Source organism: Myotis davidii, unplaced genomic scaffold, assembly GCF_000327345.1.
Source record: "Myotis davidii unplaced genomic scaffold, ASM32734v1 scaffold6, whole genome shotgun sequence".
Classification (NCBI taxonomy): domain Eukaryota; kingdom Metazoa; phylum Chordata; class Mammalia; order Chiroptera; family Vespertilionidae; genus Myotis; species Myotis davidii.
In genome coordinates, this window is record NW_006383011.1 from 4,629,434 (window position 1) to 4,648,924 (window position 19,491).

General features: G+C 46.4%; 1 long non-coding RNA gene across 1 annotated transcript in view; it reads right to left on the minus strand.

Moving 5' to 3' along the window:
* Positions 1-531: 531 nt before the first annotated feature.
* The window catches only part of LOC102759567, a 37,440-nt gene continuing 18,480 nt past the window's right edge, over positions 532-19,491 (minus strand). Inside the window, exon 5 of the long non-coding RNA XR_436459.2 lies at positions 532-1,630. This is a non-coding gene — a long non-coding RNA (uncharacterized LOC102759567). The remainder of the gene's footprint in view (positions 1,631-19,491) is intronic.

Sequence of the window (19,491 nt, forward strand, 5' to 3'; positions counted from 1 at the left end):
GTCTTACAAGACCAGTTTGTGGAGAAAGGGGCAGTGACTTAATTACAGGTTCTCAAGAATGTACACTGGGCTTGCGGGCACAGATTCAGATTGCTAGCCCCCCCCCTCCCCCCCCAAATATCAGGGTTACATTGGAATGAACCTTTTTAGCCTCACTACTGTTAGCACTGAGGTGGGCTCTCAGTTCAGCAACCCCGGTCCTTGAGTTCAGCAAAGAAAGAATTCAGAGGCAAGAACTCTAGCACAAGAGGAAGTTTATTTAGCAAGTAAAGTGAAAGCACACTCGAAGAGAAGAAGCGAGTGGACTACTCAGAGACTGGCCTTGGCTTTTTAGAAAGAAAGTCACAGAGGCAGAAGAAGTGAGCCAGCTGGGCTGCATGGACTCAGGACAAATTACTCAGACGGGCCCCTTGGAGCTTAGGAGAAAGAAAACAAAGGTACACACCTAAAGAAGGAAGGTGGGAAGGTATGGGCATGCGGAAGTGAGGGCATGCACTGGGTCCTTTGTCTCAAGGGTTTTTATCTGTTTCCTAAAGGCAGGAATTTTAAGGGAGGTTTTAGGGGAGGATCTTAATAGAATATTCATCAGCTTTCCAGGTGTGTCCTTTAATATGATGATTCATCAAAATGAACAAGTGTATAGAGTCAGCGTCATGATCTCTGCTGATTGGTTGGTACTAGGGTAGGTCCTGATACAAGTTGGTTTTGCCTGTTCACTTTGTCTGGTTTTGCTGCTATTCTGGGCCTCAAGCTGAAACACAATTGAGGCCTAGATGTTCTAGTTTGATCAAAACTCTGTCTCTGTGGTCAACGGACCGGAAGCTTTGCTTCAGAAGCTTTATTTGATGCTGGTCAGAACCTCATTGTTCTCAGGGCCAGAGGTTAAGGAAGTGGTCATGCAGGGAGAAGGAGACAGGTGAGTCCTGGTGCTGGGTGGGGCCCATTGGAACCCACTATCTGTCTCAGTTCCCCATTCCACTTGCCAGGGAATTTTTATAGCTTCTTACCATCCTGCCTCCCTATGTCCTGAGGTCCAGCAGTTATGTTTCTGTGGATCCCTGGGGTGAGGGGACTGTGAATTTCTGAGGCATCTCTCCTACTAGGTGTTGGTTCAGACTGAAAACTCAGTTGCAAGGGCCCCAGAACTTCCCACTTGACGGTCCCTGGGGATTCTTTGATTTGAGAGTGTTGGGAGGAAAAAACGGTTCTTCTACCAACTTAGGTTTGAGGGGTGAGGGTGGGGGTGGGGGCATGTGAATTAACTAACAATAGACAGATTAACAGAAGGTGAGGTTTGTACCATACTGAGTGTGGGCACAAGGACTAAGGGGTAACTCACTGAATAACCAGAGGTAAAGGTTTATACTCCAGTTTCACAAACGCAGGTGTTCGGGCTTTCGTAGGGTTAGGATGGAAGGTTCTGATGAGGCTTGGCTTGTTGACACAATTTCTTTGGGAATGTCCTGTGCCCAAGGTCAGTGCCTCCCTGACTGGAGACCTCCCGGGGGCAGTGGGGGTGGGGTCACCGGCAGCCGGTTTTCCTGCCGCTCCAGGCAGTCACCTAGCGGAAGTCCAGGTGAGATTTCTTTCTGGTCTGCTGTTGGGCTATTAGTCTCATCAAGGGAAGTACCTGGGGAGGGAGAAGGAGTGAGAAAAAGAAACGGGGGTGAGTGACTGTGACCTTTTGGGAGCCCTAATATTTCTGCCCGGCCAGGAGGCCTTTCCAAACATGCAGTAGGAAAAGCCACTCCGAGTTGCTAAATGCTTCGTGTAGGTTATTTATTGCTGTGTAATAAATTACCCTAAAACGCCACGGCTTTAGAAACAAACATTGAACATTCCTAAGCGTATCTGAGAGTCAGGAATTTGGACGCAGCCACGCTGGTGGCTCCGGCTCTGGGTTTCTCAGGAAGCCGCTGTCCTCTGAGCTTCACTGGAGCTGGAGGGGGTGTGTCCACGATGGCTCCTCACCCGTGGACCTCCCAGAGGGCTGCCTGAGTGTGCTCACCACACAGCAGGTGGCTCCTTCCAGGGTGAGCAGTCCAAGATGGAATCTAAGGCGGAAGTCTAATGGCTCTGTTCAGCTGACCTTGAAGGCATATCCCATCTCTTCTGCTGTATTCTGTCGGTCATGCCAACCCATCAAGCTTCAAGGAAGAAGACAACACAGGGCATGAAAGCCAGGCAGTGGGGATCACTGGGCACCATCTGAGAGGCTGGCTACCAGATTTTCAGTTCTCTCTCCCAGAAGAATGTTCACCTAGACGAGTGATGGCGAACCTTTTGAGCTCGGCGTGTCAGCATTTGGAAAAACCCTAACTTAACTCTGGTGCCGTGTCACAAATAGAAATTTTTTGATATTTGCAACCATAGAAAAACAAAGACTTATATTTTTGATATTTATTTTATATATTTAAATGCCATTTAACAAAGAAAAATCAACCAAAAAAATGAGTTCGCGTGTCACCTCTGACACACGTGTCATAGGTTCGCCATCACTGCTCTAGGCACTGGCCCAGATGTCAGCCTGGTTCAGGCACAACCTGGCAGAAGCCTCTCGGACTGAACACCCAATGCCCTGGGGTGGGATCCGGTGCTGCTACCCAGGCCCCGGTCTCCCTCCTCACGGAGCAGCACATCGCTCAGAATTGGGTGAATCTGGCCCACCCGTGGTAGAGTGAAGGCTAAATGCAAGGCACTGGGTGGGAGAAGCCTTGGGCTAGTGGGCCCTTCTCCAAGCCAGGGCTGGGAAATGAAGCCTTCGCGTGTGAGCGCACACACACACACAGTAGGGAAACGTGATTGTAAAAGTTTGCCCAAGATTCAGAGGAGGGGAACATGATGGGGCTGTGGCCATTCTGCAGGCTTCAGGGAGGAGGTAGGACATCAGTTAAGTCCTAACACAATCCGCCTGAGCCCAGATATGACGAACTGTTGACAGTTCCCACTGCTTCCTGTTGTTTCGTGCCTCCCAGCCATTGCATGTGCTCTTCCCTCCAACAAGAATGCCTCTCCCCTTCTTGTTAACTCCATTTATCCTTTCAGATTCAGCAAGGAGCACTGCCTCCAAGAAGCCATCCCTGATACCCTCCCATCTGAAGTAGCTGCCCACCTCCGTGGTCTCACAGCACCCTCACACTCACAAATCCACCACGTGGCCACACTCACTACCTGCTCCTCACTACACTGGAACCTCCCTGAGGGCAGGCGACAGTGTCAGATTCAAATCATATGGTGCCCAGCACAGTTCCTGGTATGTCTGTAAAAGGAAAGGAAGAAGGTGGGGGGCGGGGGAGGATGGGCTCAGGAGACAACAAAGAACTCAAGGTCCTTCTCCCCTTCACTGCCTGCGGGTGGGGCTTCAAGCAAAGTCAGAGCCGCTACTAGACCGCTCTCCTCTGCCCTTCACATCCCAAGATAACCTGGACAGCTCTAGTTAGGAGCATATAACATGTCTGAGAAGCAGCTTTTGGTACTGAAGGCACCCAAAGCAAAGGGGGGCTGGAGGAGTATCTGTTCCCAGGACACCCTGGCTTTGCTGGAGGAGCTGGCGGCTAATAACAGGTGGAAGCCTCCCCGTGCTGACAACCTCTGTGGGAAAATCTCATGACCCCACAGGTTCCCTGATAGCAGTCGGCTGGGCTGGAAGGAAGCTGAATATCTGTGTTTCAAGAGACTCAAGGCCACAACATGGAGTGACCCCAGAAGGAGATCAGCCATTGGAGAATCACAGAGGACACCCCACATCCCCTGGCGCTGCCCGGGCTGCCCGCTGGCCCACTCTGCCAGGAGGCCCGAGAGAGATTAGCCCTCGCTGCTGCCTCTGGGCACACGTTAGACCTCTAATTATTCACGGCCACTCGCTCGGTTCTTTTTCCACATGCGTCAGGTTAATATTTTAAATATTAACCGGTGTTTTGTTTTGGTTCGTTTTTGTTTGCTGAAACCTCATGTACGCAGAAGGAATGAGCCGTCTCCCTGGTCCAAGGCACACCACCTCTATCAGCACCTGCACGGCTCACTTTTACTTTTTTTTTTTTTTTTTTTACCCCTTCACCCCATCCCCAATCTCAGTTTTCTCCTCTTACCATTCCTGTGATTCTGTATGTCCCACTCATCTAGATTTCCATTTGTATCAATGCCCGGTATTGGTATTATTTTGTGCCTATTTTTTTTTAAATAACCTTCAGTGTTCTTTGTGCACATATCATTCCCTTCTCACTTTTTCCCAGTCATGATTCTGAGATCTTGAGGTGGCTCCAAGTTGATGGAAATGAGTATGGGCCGGAGCATTCCCTTTTACCTGCTGCACAGCGCTCATCTGCATAGCTCACATTTTCTTTATCTACGTTACTATTCGTAAACTTCTGGGTGTTTCCAAATCTTGGCTCTTACAAACGATTCTACAAGAACATATTCACTCGCACATGTTTCTTTGGGGAGCTGGGCAAGACTTTCCCTGGGCTCAGCGTCCAGGAGTGCTGGGCGCGGGATCGTCCGTATTCCGTTTCACTGAACACTTCCAAGCTGCTGCCCGGAAAGCTTACACCCCTTAACAGGCCCACGAGCGCTTCTGTTCCCCTTCACCTTTGGCAGAACTTGATATCACCCAACTTCTTAACATCAGCCATCCTGATAGGTATACGATCCACATCTACATCTTAACCAAATTTTCTGTGGTTTTTCCTTCCCAGCCCCATCTGTGTCTATTGGAAGTGCCAGGGTGTGCTGTGCTCACGTCCTCAGGAATGGGGTGTGATGATGGACAAAAGCAGGAGGGGAGTGCACGGGAGGGGCCTCCCCCCCGTCCCCCAGAAGGCCTTTGCAGCACATCTCGGAGAGGTGTGGCCCCTTCCCGGTGACAGAAATGGACTGAGGAGATGAGAGGAACCCTCAGAGGCCTGTACCACCTCTAGAAACCTTCCTCTCCCTTCCTTCTGCTTGACTTTGAAAGAAGTATTTGACTTACTTCCTGGGTTTTGCCTTTTAAAAAAACATTTGCTTGTCCTCATAATTAATTTTCTAATGGATTTTTCGTCTCATGCTTTTGAGTTTCAAAATCCTGGATTCTCCGGGGACCAAAAAGGATGCATGGCACAGAAAAAAGACTTGGGAGAAAAATATAGTGAAAAAGAGCGGAAGACCAAGCAGCTCCTTTGACCCAGCCCCACGGAGAGGAGCGTGCTGGGAGGAAGGAAAGGAAAGCTGCAAACCTGAATGCTGGCAGCTGAGGCAGGCAGAGGGGGCAGAGGGTGCAGCCGGCCTCAGCCTCCAGCAGCAGAGAGTGTGGAGACGGGGCTCCGGGGGAGGGGGGGGGGCAGATGCCGCCCCACAACACTTCTCAACTCCAGCTGGTGGCTGCAGGGTGGAGGTCTGGCCTCTTACCAGACCCTTCCATGTTCTTCCAGAAAAGCCAAACTCAGAATGTTCATGCGGAAACTCTCCTCTGAAATTTTTTAATAAAATAAAATGAAAAGGTAACTATGGAAAACTTCAAACCTATTAAAAATCGGCAAGTCAATATCATGAACTTGCTCGCACTTATCACCAAGTTTCAATAAGTTGCCAACTCATGGTCAATTTTGTTTCATCTGCCGCACGTCCCCCCACCCTGAATATTGTGAAGTAAATCCTAGACTCACCCTTTTCTTTGTAAAAATAAGGACTCGTGTTTCTAACCATAACACAATGTCATAACTAAATAAACCCTGGGAACTTCACATTAAATAGCCTGTCAGTGTTAACATTTACAATTTTTTCATGAAGGTCATCAATGTTTATGTTATTTTATATTTTACAGTTTGTTTGAAACAGGATCCAAACGAAGTCCACACATTGCAAATGATTGATGTTTTTAAGTTCCCTTTAGCCTATGGGCTCGCTCCCCTTCTTTTTGTCCCTTCAATGTATTTGTTAAAGAATCTAGGCCCTTGGCCCTGACTGGGTAGTTCAGTGGGTTAGAGCATCACCCCGATACCCCAAGACGGTGGGTTCAATCCCGGTCAAGGCACATATAAGAAGCAACCAATGAATGCATAAATAAGTGGAACAACAAATCTGTCTCTCTCTCAAACCAATTAAAAAATTTTTTTCTAAAAAAAAAAAACACAAAAAAGAAGAAGCCATTCCCTTTGTCGTATAGAGTTTCCCACAGTCTGGGTTTTGCTGGTGTCATTTACATGCTACTCTGTCTTCTGTACTTCCTGTAAATTGGTAGATGGATTTAAAAGCTAAAGCTCTCATAACAAAATGTTCCTAACCTTTTGAAAAGAATCTTTAAATACCGCCTGCGCCAGACAAAATATCTCCTGGACTGGACACGGCCTGCATGCTACTAATTTGCTGCCTTTAGCTTGTTAGTGGATCATGGGCAGAAGGATCCAGGGTCCTCTGTCCTGAGCTGAGCCCCAGAGACTGCAAAGTCAGAATGAACATGTCGGATCTGTAGGCCTCACTTTCCAGACGGAATCCCTCTCAGAGAGGTGGCAAGACCTCTTTTCATTCAGATGGGAAAGGGGTGAGCACCGTGTGGAGGCAGACAGGGCCGGTGCGGCCTGGCAGGGTGGTTTGCAGGCACTCAAGGCCAGCACAGAAGTGGAGAGAAGCCTGGTCCCAGACCAGCCAAGGAGCATCTGCCCTGCCCCACCCCATGCCATGGGAAGTCCTCCAGAACTAGGCAATCAGAGGAAAGTGGGGTGGGGCGGGGCACACAGCTGGGGTGAGGAGCAGGACACCTTGATGGAACGGAGACTGTACTAGAAGTCCAATTGCATTCAGGAAAACACAAGCTTATGTTTCTTCCTCACTAGAGTTTGGAATCTGCGGTTTCTGCCCACTCCAGTGGGAGCCGCCGGGGACCCCCTGAACGCTTGGCAGCACACCTCGGAGGGGTGTGGCCCCTTCCCGTGGGAGAACTGGGCTGAGGAGATGAGAGGAACCCTCAGAGGCCCGGAACGACTCTAGAAACACTCCTCTCCCTTCCTTCTGCTTGACTTTGATAGAAGTGTTGTCTTACTTCCTGGGCTTTGCCTTTTTAAAAAACATCTGTGTGGCCTCAGAATTCATTTACTAATGGATTTTGTTTTTCAGTCTGAACTGAGGCTCTTAGATTTTAGTGGAAGCATTTTGACTGTATTCATTTACTATGATGGTTAGCCCATTTTCTGGGCTCATATTTTATGTTTCCTGTTTCTTTTCCATTATGTCTTTTGCTTATTTGTATCTCGTAAGTATGTGTGGTAAGTGACATTCTCCTTTTCAGCAGTAACAGGCAATTAACTTAAAACAATGAACATTTTCTTTTCTATATCTGGTTCTAACTATCAGCAATCAGAATTTTCAACTCTCTTCTATGAGAAACAAAATAATTTTTGCTTTTCACTGCCTACTAGACAAAGACAAAAAAGTATTCAAACAAATGAAAAAGGTTATCATATAATGGAAAAGACGCGTTTAATAATAAAATACTAAGAATATTGAATACAGATGACCCCTCCCCCCCAAGTCTAGTTACAAAATACATAAAGCAAAAATGCGTATAAGTACAAGGAAAGTTCTTTTAGAAAAACAATTACAGCAAGGTATTTTACTGGCCTATCCTCAATTATGCTTGAATTCCATTGCATAAAATAGAGGTGCAAGTATGGCAGCTTAACCAAATGGAGTATTTTCCCCAAGTAATGAGAACACAGCAGGTCTGACAGGCCTCCAGGACCAGTACAGAGGTTTTGGAAAATTATCAATATTCAGGCTCCTTCTAACTTCATGTTCTGCTACAGTATGTTGTACTTGACCTTGAAGGGTAGCAGAATATGCCACCCCAAAATGTGCCGCTCTGGCATAAACATTATTTTGAGCTAAAGGCAACTGAGAAGTAAATACAAGCTCTAGCCTATTTGGTTCAGTGGCTTAAGTGACAACCTGCAGACTGAAGGATCCTGGGTTCGATTCTAGTCAAGGGCACATGCCTGGGTTGTGGACTCGATCCCCAGTAGGGAGCATGCAATGATTCTCTCTCATCATTGATGTTTCTATCTCTATCTCTCCCTCTCCCTTCCTCTCTGAAATCAACAAAAATACGTATTTTTTAAAAGGGGGAAAAAAGAGAGAAATAAATACAAGAAAAGCTCTCTTGCCCTCCCCCTATTTTCCTAAAAGCATGACATAAATTTGCAAAGATGTTCCCTCTCTACCAGAAAGAACAGAAGTTAATCATTAGAGATAATTCTAAACACTTATTAGCCTGGAGAAAGCACCAGAGGATTCTACCATATGCAGCCAACTGAAGTATTACATCACATGGGGATTTTCAGCAAGATCCATACCTCTCTCTTTAACTCATTGACTTCTCTGTTCGTTTACTGTTGGACCCCTGCCTCCCCTTGGAGGGTGACACACTATGTCCCCATCTCTCTGGCCTGTCACACCAGCTATTCTCTTAACTACTCTCTCTCTATTTCAACAACACTCTCCTTGGTTGGTTGAGTGGTGCCCTTCCCAGCTCTGCCAGGAACCAGGGTCCTACTAATTATACTCATGGATGCTCCTCAGCTCTTACTTTAGCCCCTGAGCCTGTCTCAGCCCCTGAGAAGAAGTATCTTAGAGACAGAATTCATAGATCTCTTGTACTGTGTATAATTTCCAATTGTCCATGGCAACTTCCCATGTGGTCTCATACATCACATGCTAGGCCACAAACACAATCTCAAGTAGTTCAAAAAAGAACAGAAATGATATTTGCTATGTTCTCTGGCCAAAATAGAATAAAATATAAAGTAACGACCAAAACAAATAAAAATAAACCAACTACTTGGAAATTTTAAATTTTTGACTGAATCAGCAATTGAATTGGAAAGAAAATCAAGAACACAAAAGGAGTTTATTCAGAAAACAATGATGGTTAAAACATGCCACAGTAATCTCTGGAATGTATTCAAAGCAGTACTTGTAGAAAATTTTATAATTTGAAATTTTCTCTGTTTCAGTGGTTGATAAAAAGAGAACATTTTAGAAAGAATTCCACTGAAGATATTAGAAAAGAAATTAGAAGACAAGCCAGGCTAAAGAGGAAGAAGCAAATGTGACAATAAAAGTAGGAGATACTTTTGAAAATGAAAAATAATTTCACTGGGCTCAATAAGTAAAACCAAAAGCTAAGTATTTGAAAAGTAAAGCCATAACTTAATAAATTTTGAATTGAGGAAGGAGATACCAACCAATACATAAAAATTTAAAAATAAGAAAATAGAACACAAAAGTATATGCTCATAAAGTTTGAACATATGAATGAAAAGAACAATATTTTTTAACAATCTGAAAGTCCAAACTTCACCTAATAAATATTAAGCTAATAACTTGGGAAGAGGGAAGAAATGTAGAAAATAATTCAACTAGAAGTGTCCATGTATATGTGTGTGTGTGTGTGTGTGTGCATGAGTGTGTGTGTGTGTGTGTTAGTTTTCTGTAGCTGCATAACAAATTACCACAAATTCTGTGGCTTCAGTGAACACATATTTATTCTTATGCTTTCCTTGGTTCAGGAGTTCAGGTATAACTTAGCTGGGTCCTGGGCTTAGAGTTTCACAGGTAGCAATCAAGATGTTGGCTGCACTGTGTTCTCATCTGGTAGTTTGCCTGGCGGGGGGCAGGGGAGGGGGTATCTGCTTCCAATGTCATCGGTTGTTGGCAGAATTCATTTGCTTGTGTCTGCAGAGCTCAGGGCCCAGCGTCTTCCTGACCACTGGCTATCCCCAAGTCCTAAGGCCGCCTGCAGTTTGTTCTCATGTGGCCCTCTCCATAGGCAGTTCACCACATGGCAGTTTGCTTCTTCACGGCCAATAGGAGAATCCCTCTCTCCTCAACAGTCTTACATAACAAACGTAATCAAGGAGTGACCTTAGCCATAGGACACGCCTAAGCAAGGAATTGACATCCCCCTCACCTTTGCCATGCATATTGGTTAGAAGCAAGTCACAGGTTCCACTTGCATTCAATGGGAGGGGATTGACTATACAGGAGTATTACTCATTGGAGTCACCTTAGCTGGCCACTACATATTACTATCTACTACAATATGGGTGAACGCTAAATCCCACCCAACTCTCCGAGGCTAATGACCTTATTTTAAAAATGGCAATCAAGGAATTCTATCCCTTCAAGATAAGACTGCAGCTCCAAAGGAAGCATGTGCAATAAAATAAGCCTTTGAGAACAGTCTTGGGCCCTCGACCATATGCACTTTAATACCATTGCTACATCCCAGTCTACACCTCAGCTTGTGAGTCCAACCTCTGTCCCCTACTTCTTCCTGACTTCAAACCCAGCTACGGACTGTCAATCCTTGACAAGCAGCTGCCCCAGTGGAGTCTTGCTCTCCATGGCATCGTGTTCTCTCGCTAAGGCCATATGTGTGATGCATACAACTTTAGGGATCTAGAGACATTCTAGGCCTCACTCCTCAGTCTTCTCTCCTATCCTATGCCTGCTTATCCACCAGATGTTGCAACTATTCTGATCCATATGCTGAAGGGCCTATCTGTGATTGATGCCTTAAAGAAAGGGCCAATAGCCCTGGACAGGTGGCTCCGTTGATTGGAGCATCGCCCTGTACACCAAAAGGTTGTGGGTTTAATCCCTGGTAGGAGCAGGTATGGGAGGCAACCGATCTATGTGTCTCTCTCACATCAATATTTCTCTCTCCCTCTCTCGCTCTCTAAAAATCAATAAAAACGTATCCTTGGGTGAGGATAAAAAATGTGCCCTATTGCCTAGTTCATTCCAAGATATAAAACTACATATGGAAGCCAATCCTCTCCCATCCATATTTCTCTCTCTCTCTTTCTCTCTCTCTCTCTCTCTCTCTCTCTCTCTCTCTCTCTCTCTCTCTCTCTCATCTCTCTCTTCTATCTCTCATGTGTCTGTCTCTCCCTCTCTCCCTCCTCTTTCTAAAAATCAATTTAAAAATCTTTTTTTAAAAAAGGGATTGACATTGAACCATCTTCCCAGGAACTCCCAACTATTTCAGGACATGCATCCACTGAAGTGTATTTTATTTTCAAGGTGGAGGAAGAGATGGTCTTATGTTTGTTCCCTAAAGCCTTTGCAGGATCTGACAGTCTGCGCCTTTGTCCACAGCTAATGTAGAACTGACACTGGGACTGTCTGCCAGGCTGGCCGGTGCACCTGTGGGCACTGCCTGTTTAAGACGGGGAGGGATGATTTGGGCGGTGCAGAGCCACGGCCTGTGTTGAAAGGGAGAGCTTGTGTTTTTGAAGTGGAAAACCCTGGAGGGTTTGTACAAACATCCTCCCAGAGAGGGCGGGCTCTCTAGGGTTCATTGGAGAGCGCCTGCTGCATCAATAAAGCTCTTGGCTTGTGAGCACATACATAAAGATAAAATGTCTCCAAGTCTCCACAGGGAGGGCAATAATGAGAAAGGATAGAAGCTCTGCTCTAGAAAATCTTCATCTGCAGTTTTAAACCACACACAAATCTCACATTAAAATATACATAAAATAGATTTAATTAATACATTACAGAAATCATTACCCCATGGCCAAAGAGGCTCTATCCCAGGAATGATTAAAGGACTTGATACAGAGGCAACTATAACTAATATTAACAATAAGATATCACCCATATCACTGGGTTAAATAGTGAAAAATACAATCATTTCAACAGATGCTGAAACAGCACTTGATAAAATTCAGCCCCCACTTCTCATTTTAAAAGAGAGAAAAGAATAGAAAAATATCACAACAACAAAATACAGAGCTATTTAAAACAGAGCTGATGTTATCCTTAGTGCAAAACAGAAGAATTGTTATTAAACATAGCAACAACCAGCCCTAGCCGGTTTGGTTCAGTGGATAGAGCGTCGACCTGCAGGCTAAAAGGTCCCAGGTTGAATTCCTGCCAAGGGCACATGCCTGGGTTGTGGGCTTGATCCCCCGCCCCCCAGTAGGGGGCGTGCAGGAGGCAGCCAATCAATGATTCTCATCATTGATGTTGCTATCTCTTATCACTCTCCCCTCCTCTCTGAAATCAATAATAATAAAAAAATTACTAACACCAGGAAGCCCCGCCTGTCCCACCTTCACCCCAGCCACCCCGGCCCTAGTTTGGCTCAGTGGACAGAACTGTGGGTTGAAGGGTCTCAGGTTCGATTCCGGTCAAGGGCACATACCTGGGTTGTGTGCTCGATCCCCAGTAGGGGGCATGCAGGAGGCAGCCAATCAATGATTCTCTCTCATCATTGATGTTTCTATCTCCCTTCCTCTCTGAAATCAAGAAAAATATATTTTAAGCAGAGTATGCTCATATTTTTATAGAATTTTATCAGTTATTCTATCTATCCACATATCTATAGCGTCTCTAATGATGTTATATATATATACTAGTGGCCCAGTGCACAAAATTCATGCGCATTAAAAGGGGATTAATTAGAGGAAATATTTTAATATTGCTATTTGCCCTTTCTCTATAATAGAAGTGTCAGAGATGAAAGAAAATTAGTAAAAAATATATGAAAATCTTCCTCCTGTCAGAGTCTGGGGCACACCACGGGACCCAGAGTCAAGTCCCCGCCCACCCATGTGCACCTCAAAATCGCACGAGACCCAGACCTGGCCACCCCCCTCCCAATTGGGCTAGATCCAGACCCGGCCAGTCCCATCCTTGTCAAGCCCGCTGGATGGAGGGCACAGCCTCAGGTCTCCTGGCGCTGGAAGGCACAGCCTCAGGTCCCCCATCAAGCCCCCCTGGGAGGGAGTCGCAGCCTCAGGTCCCCCGTGAAGCCCCGCTAGGTGGGGGGCACAGCCTGAGGTCTCCTGGCCCCGGGGTGAGGGGAGCAGCCTCGGGTCCCCTGGCCCAGCACTGGGGCAGGGGTGCACCTTGAGGTCCCCCGTCAAGCCCTGTCGAGTTAGGGGCACAGCCTGAGGTCCCTCGGCCTGGCGCCAAGGTAGGGGGGTGCAGCCTGAGGTCCCCTGTCAAGCCCCACAGGGGTGGGGAAATGCAGCCTCAAGTCCCTGATTGCTCGTTAAGGCTAGTTATGGGAACTCGACCTCCACTGTGGGTGCAGCCATCTTGTCTTACAGAAACCCCACCTCTGCTGTGGGCGCTGCTTATCTTTGTGGTGGAGTGATGGTCAATTTGCATATTCCCTCTTTATTATATAGGATTAGGAATGGTTGTCTTTGGGCAATAGGATTTACCCTGAGGTGTGTGTGTGTGTGTTAACTTAGTTGTACTTTTTTATATTACTTGAATTTTTATAATAAAACTAGAGGCCTGGTGCATGAAATTCGTGCACTGAGGGGGTGTTCCTCAGCCTGGCCTGCACCCTCTCCAATCTGGGACCCCTTGGGGGAGGTCCGGTTGCCTGTTTAGGCCCAATCCCTGTGGTATCGGGCCTAAACAGGCAGTCGGACATCCCTTTCACAATCCAGGACTGCTGGCTTCCAACCACTCACCTGCCTGCCTGCCTGCCTGATTGCCCCTAACCGCTTCTGCCTGCCAGCCTGACCACCCCTAACTGCTCCCCTGCCAGCCTGATCAACGTCTACCTGCTCCCCTGCTGGACCAATTGCCCCCAAGTGCTCTCCCCTGCAGGCCTGGTTGCTCCTAACTGCCCTCCCTTGCTGGCCCCTTTACCCCTAACTGCCCTCCCCTGCAGGCCTGGTCGCCCACAACTTCCCTCCTCTGCTGGCCATCTTGTGGCCACATGGGGGTGGCTATCTTGTGTGAGAGTGTGACTGTCAATTTGCATATTAGGCTTTTATTATATAGGATTTGTTATTTTAAACAAAAACAATAAAGTTGTTCCACATTTTCCAAAAGCTTTTTTTGTAGGCATTGAAGGTGGACTCAATTTCAGGAGGAGGTGGGTCCAGGAGGCACAAGGTGGGGTCTGAGGGTGTCGACAACTGGCACAAGGTCTCTGGGATGTTAGGAGGCACTCTGGGGTTCATTGTAAAGTGCCTGCTACATCGCTGTGACAAACGACTCCTCAGCTTCAAATGCCACCACATGTACTAAGGACTTTCCATAGTCAGCCACAGCCACCAAAGGAGTCACATGGCCTCTTGTCAGCAAAATAAGTCTGATCTGCTTCTAACTTTGTAGAATATCCAACATTTGCTTCACTGTGACATCGAAGAGCCCAGTGCTCCCAGAAACCAACCTGGAGGCTGGCTCGGTCCTTCTCAGCTCACAAGCAAGAGAGCTGCCTGTGTGACTGTCCTACTAGACTCACAGCCACGTGACCAAGTTCCCCACTCCATCGTCCAAGCTGCCGTTCTTCAACAGGAAAGGCATCTGGGCATGTAACGGTCAGCCTCACATTCCTATTTTATGGTTCCTCTTCTTATATCTGGTTGTCACCAAATCTTTGGCAGGAAATGTATCTTTTATGACTTTGCTTCCTGTCTTTTAATAGGCATGGTGGCAGTTTGTGTGGATACAGCACGTAGGCAGCTGGGCTTTTGTGAGACTGAGCACATGGTGGAAGAGTTGTGGGCTTTCAGCCTTGCTTCCTGGAAGTTGGTGCTGGCCCTCACATTCAATCTTTCTGGCCTACACAATATACTAGGTGTCCCACCAGGACACACCAGCTCAGCAGCAATGGGTGCAGGGACCAGCAGCGGGGCAGTGGCAGGGAAGTCTGCAGTGGGAACAGAGTTCTGGCCAGGAAAAGCGCTTCCCAAGGGGCTTGAGATGTTATCTAAACCTGAAAGCAGGCCTAAGGGAGGGTGGCCCATAGGACCCACATACTGAGCTCTGCCAAAGGGCTGGGCATCATAGGTAGCCAGTGTCTCCAAGAGACAGAATCACTAGACTGGTTGTCATGGTAACATAGCCCTAGAGGTTGGTGATAGGCCTTCAGTGAATCCTGAGCACAGAGAACCACAACAGGAACCATGAGGGCAGCACCTGCCAGCAGCCTGGGGAAGCTTCTTGGAAAATGTTGTCTATACTCACTTTTTCTTTTTAACTAGAAAGATTATTATTAAACACAGAGAATGTTTTGTTAAAATGTAAAGGAAATAAATTTATTTAAAATGAAATAATACTACAACTCTTATGTTCTCTGTGTCCTGAATCGAAGTCTTAGAATTATTTGCTGCAATTTGTCCATCTCCTCTTTGCTCTCTAGATACGTCTCAGACTGGTGCTAATTATTCAGAGAGACTGAGTAACTCAGGTTATATCCACTTAGACAAGGCAGCAGAGGCCATTTTATCACCTCATCCCCCACCTGTGGATCACCTGCTTCTCCCCTCAGAGCCCTTCATCCTGCAGTTCTTTGATTCATGATCAACTTATGTCACTGTGCCTGGCAAGGCTGTTTCTTCTCTGACAGTTCTAGTTTGGGCAGATGGCTTTTGATCTACTTCTTTATGTTCATTTAGTGGCATCTTGTCCACACCAGAAGTTTACATCTCTAGAGAGCTACCTCTGTTTATTAAAAATATGATTTTACTCATTCAGTGAAAGTAGATTATGAACAAACATCACAATGAAAACAATCCTTTCAGAAGAACCTCCCAGCTTCCTCTTAGACTGCAGCCCAAAATTGGGGCTGACGGAAGTCTCTGCCTTATCCAGTCGCAAACCTTGGGTGACTACTGTTTAGCCATTTTTATGGGAGCCATGTCAATTCATTCACTCCAATCAGGCTTTCACGTCCTCCACTCTACTAACAAGCTCTTGCCAAGACGATCCATGCTAACTACGTGCTAACTACAATTGACATGTTTCAACTTTCATTTCCCTGAACCCTCTGTTCATATGTGAAACTACTTAACATTCCCTCCATTCTTAAACTCCCTCATCCACTGATTTCTCTCACATCTTGTCCTCCCAGTTCTTCTCCCAAACTCTCCAATCAATCAATCCCCTCACTCTTTAGTGGGCTTCTCTTCCTCCCCTACCGGTCAGTTTTCAGGGCTCTTTTTTTTTTTAAATATATTTTTATTGATTTTATTTGAGAGAGAGAGGAAGGCAGAGGGAGAGAGATAGAAACATCGATGATAAGAGGGAATCATGGATCGGCTGCCTCCTGCACACCCCCTACTGGGGATCAAGCCCACAACCTGGGCATGTGCCCCTTGACCTGAATCAAACCCAGGACCCTTCAAGCTTCAGGCTGATGCTCTAGCCACTGAGCAAAATGGCTAGGGCACAAGCAAGTTCTTTTATCCTCATGTTTTAGCTAACAAATATTTCTGAACCCAGACCTCTCCACAGTTCCAGTATCATATGCCCAGCCCCTGTGAAGACGTCCTAATTTACCCCAAATATCACACCATCATGCCACCAAGCACTGCCTCTCTTCCTGGTCTACACTGCCTGCATTACACGACATTCTGCAGCCCAGGGAAATGTGCTCATGGATGGAAATGAGAACCATGCTGGGGTTCCCAAAGCAGAAGTGACTCAGAGAGCTGCAATTACTATCTTTGGTTTGATCAGAAATCATGGCCTCACCCAGCCAGCATGGCTCAGTGGTTGAGCATTGACCTATGAACCAAGAGATAACGGTTTGATTCCAGGTCAGGGTACATGCCTGACTCAATCCCCAGTGTGGGGTGTGCAGGAGGCAGTCAATCAATGATTCTTTCTCATCATTGATGCATCTGTCTCTCTCAACCTCTCCCTTCCACTCTAAAATCAATAAAAACATATTTTTTTAAAAAAGAAAAGAGATGATGGCCTCAAGGGATTTAGCAGATACTGACCTCAGAGAGGAAGTTCAATTGTTTTCTCCTGTGTCTATGTCCCCTTAGAGGCCTTTATCCCCCCAGGCAGAAGATGGCGAGAAATCACTAGGCTTCTCTGCACCAGTGACGTCAGCCAGAAATAAGTGAATGTGAAAACAAGGAGGGAGGGGCTCCAGTGGACAGAGAATGAGCTCAGTGGGATTCCCTGAAATGCTCTAGCGTGTCCTGAGAATATGAACCAAGCCAACTCATTTAGCTCTGAACCCTGGGGCTTTAATCTTTCAAGAACACACTTCCTTCCTGTATTCCTAATAATTACTGATTCTGGAAATACCACCATTCACCCTCACTCTTCCAGAAGAATTGAGTCACAGAAATAGAACCATGAGAAAAGTTAGTTTGACCCCCTTGCTCTCAGAAATGCTCGGGTGGAAAGAGCCTTGGGACATGTGGTGGGGCTCAGGGGTCCTTCTCTGGTCTGCTCTTCTATCTCAAGGAAAAATAAACTGAAGGAAAGGATTTAATATGTTGCAAATTAGTCATCCACAGGAAAAGGATTTTGTGGGAAAGAGCTCAACCTTGCACTACTGTAACAGTTAAAGCAGGAGTTTTCAACTTGACACCCATTCGTGGACTTTATCCGAATATTTGATCCTCCAGAAACCGTGAGCTATGTGTTTCTGTGACTGCGCATTTTTCTGAGGAGAGCGTCCATCGCTTTTATCAGATTCCCAAAGGGATCCCTGACACCCAAAGGGTAAGAACTACTCACCTAGAGGATAACTTACTTGTGCTGGTTACCTTTGCTATATATAACAAGTTACCCCAAGACTTAGCAGTGTAATAGTACAACTAGCTTTCCTTATCTCACAGGTTTGTGGGTCAGGAATTGAGGAGTGGTTTAGCTGGGTGCCTTGGCCCAGGGTCTCCTGTGATGTTGCGTCATGAAGTCAGCTGGGGTAGCTGCCATCTGAAGGCTTGACTGGGGCTGGAGGATCTGCATCTGAGATGGTCTGCTTGCGTGGCTGCTGGCAGAAGGCCTCATAGTGGCAGGGGGCCTCCATTCCCACCACAAGCACCTCTCCATTGGGCTGTCCAGTGTCCTCTGAGTGAGTGTCCCCTGCTGAGTGAGTGACCAAGAGAAAGAGCGAGGAGGAAGCCACACTGCCAGTTATGACTGAGTCTCAGGAGCCATACCTTGTCACTGCTGCTGCATGCTATTCCATTAGCAAGACAGCTCACACTCAAGGGGAAGTAGTTAAGCTCCACTTTTTGGAGGGAGGTATATCAAAGAGTTTGTGGACATATGTTTAAACTGCCACACTAGTAAAGAGGCCTCACTTTACAGTCTTGCTGGCTGTGTCTGCAGGCTTCTATAATCTAGCACAGTGAGCTGTGGATATTGTTTTTAAAAATGCAAACTGAAAACCCACTTCTCTAATTCAGACTTTAAAATGTTTACTGGCAAGCATTCTGCAGAGCTGGTTCCCGAAGCCCAGCTTTTCTGTTTGTTTCCTGTTGTGGGAGGGGACAGGCTTCCAGGAGGTGCTTGGTTCTGCAGCTCATACAGACTCAGATTCCCATCAGCCCTCGCAGGCAACCTCACGCGGCTGGGGAAGGAAGCGTAGAGAGCCGCCGGCTCCAGTCTGGTCTCAAAGGCCCATCTACAGCATGGAGGGCCTGGGAAGCAAGGATGACCGGCTACTCCTGGGGCCTCCCGTCGCCACCTCTCACCTCTGAGGTCTGACTCTCCACTATCTTGTCTTGGGGAACTAGCCTAAGTTAATTTTTAGTCTGTAAGTAGCTTGAGACGTTTTGAAGTGGGTGAGAGTCAGCTGCCTACTCATTACCTTGCTATTAAGTTATGACAAAAGCAAATCTCAGACCATATTTTACCTCTTTATGGAGACACATCTATTAAATAAACATTCATGAGTAATGAGGCACAGAACATTTCTTGCAACCTGCTCTGTAGGTTCCACAAAGGCCCAGCTCCTGTCGTTTTTAAGTGACCCAAGCACTCCCTGGCATAAATACTTCACTGGAGGAGGAACCAACATCTCAGAGGCATTTCATTATCCTCATGGTCAGCATAAGCCAACAAGAACACTTTCCCTCCCCCACCCCCCAAAAAACAACAAAAAACTATATTGGGAGACAGGAGTGGCTCAGGATCAAGTGTTTGCACCATTTTTACAGGTTCATTCTAATGAGTTTACTAGACTCTTAAACCCTGTTTGGGCAAATGTGAGGAATGCCTCTAAAATATTCTAACCTATTCACATACCTTGACTATCTTTAGTTTCATCAGTAAGAGCTGTCCGGTGGACACTAGGAACATCAGTCCCAGGTCCTGTGACTGTTGCATCAATAGCAACTTGGGTCCGGAAAGACACTGTGAGATATGATTAAAGTCTGTGAGGCTGTACTGAGGACTCCAAATTCCTAAGCATCATATTACAGGGAGGCACTTGTGACTGGAAAGAGGTTCCTGTAGTATACATGGCTCTTAGGAACCTGGTTACCCCAAGGGTAGTTCAGGTTGTAAACAAACAATTCATTCTGGGCCATGTCAAAGGTCATAATGTGGCAGCCCACAAAAATATTTTATTTGACCAGAGCTATATTATAAAGTTACTGAATTTGATTATTAGCACTTAAACACTGAGGCCCACTGCTCAGTGCCATTCATAATCTCACCAGCACTGCCATATTCCTTGTAGTACAGTTAAGAGAAACGTGAACTATTTCGTGTACCTGAAGCAGCATTTTA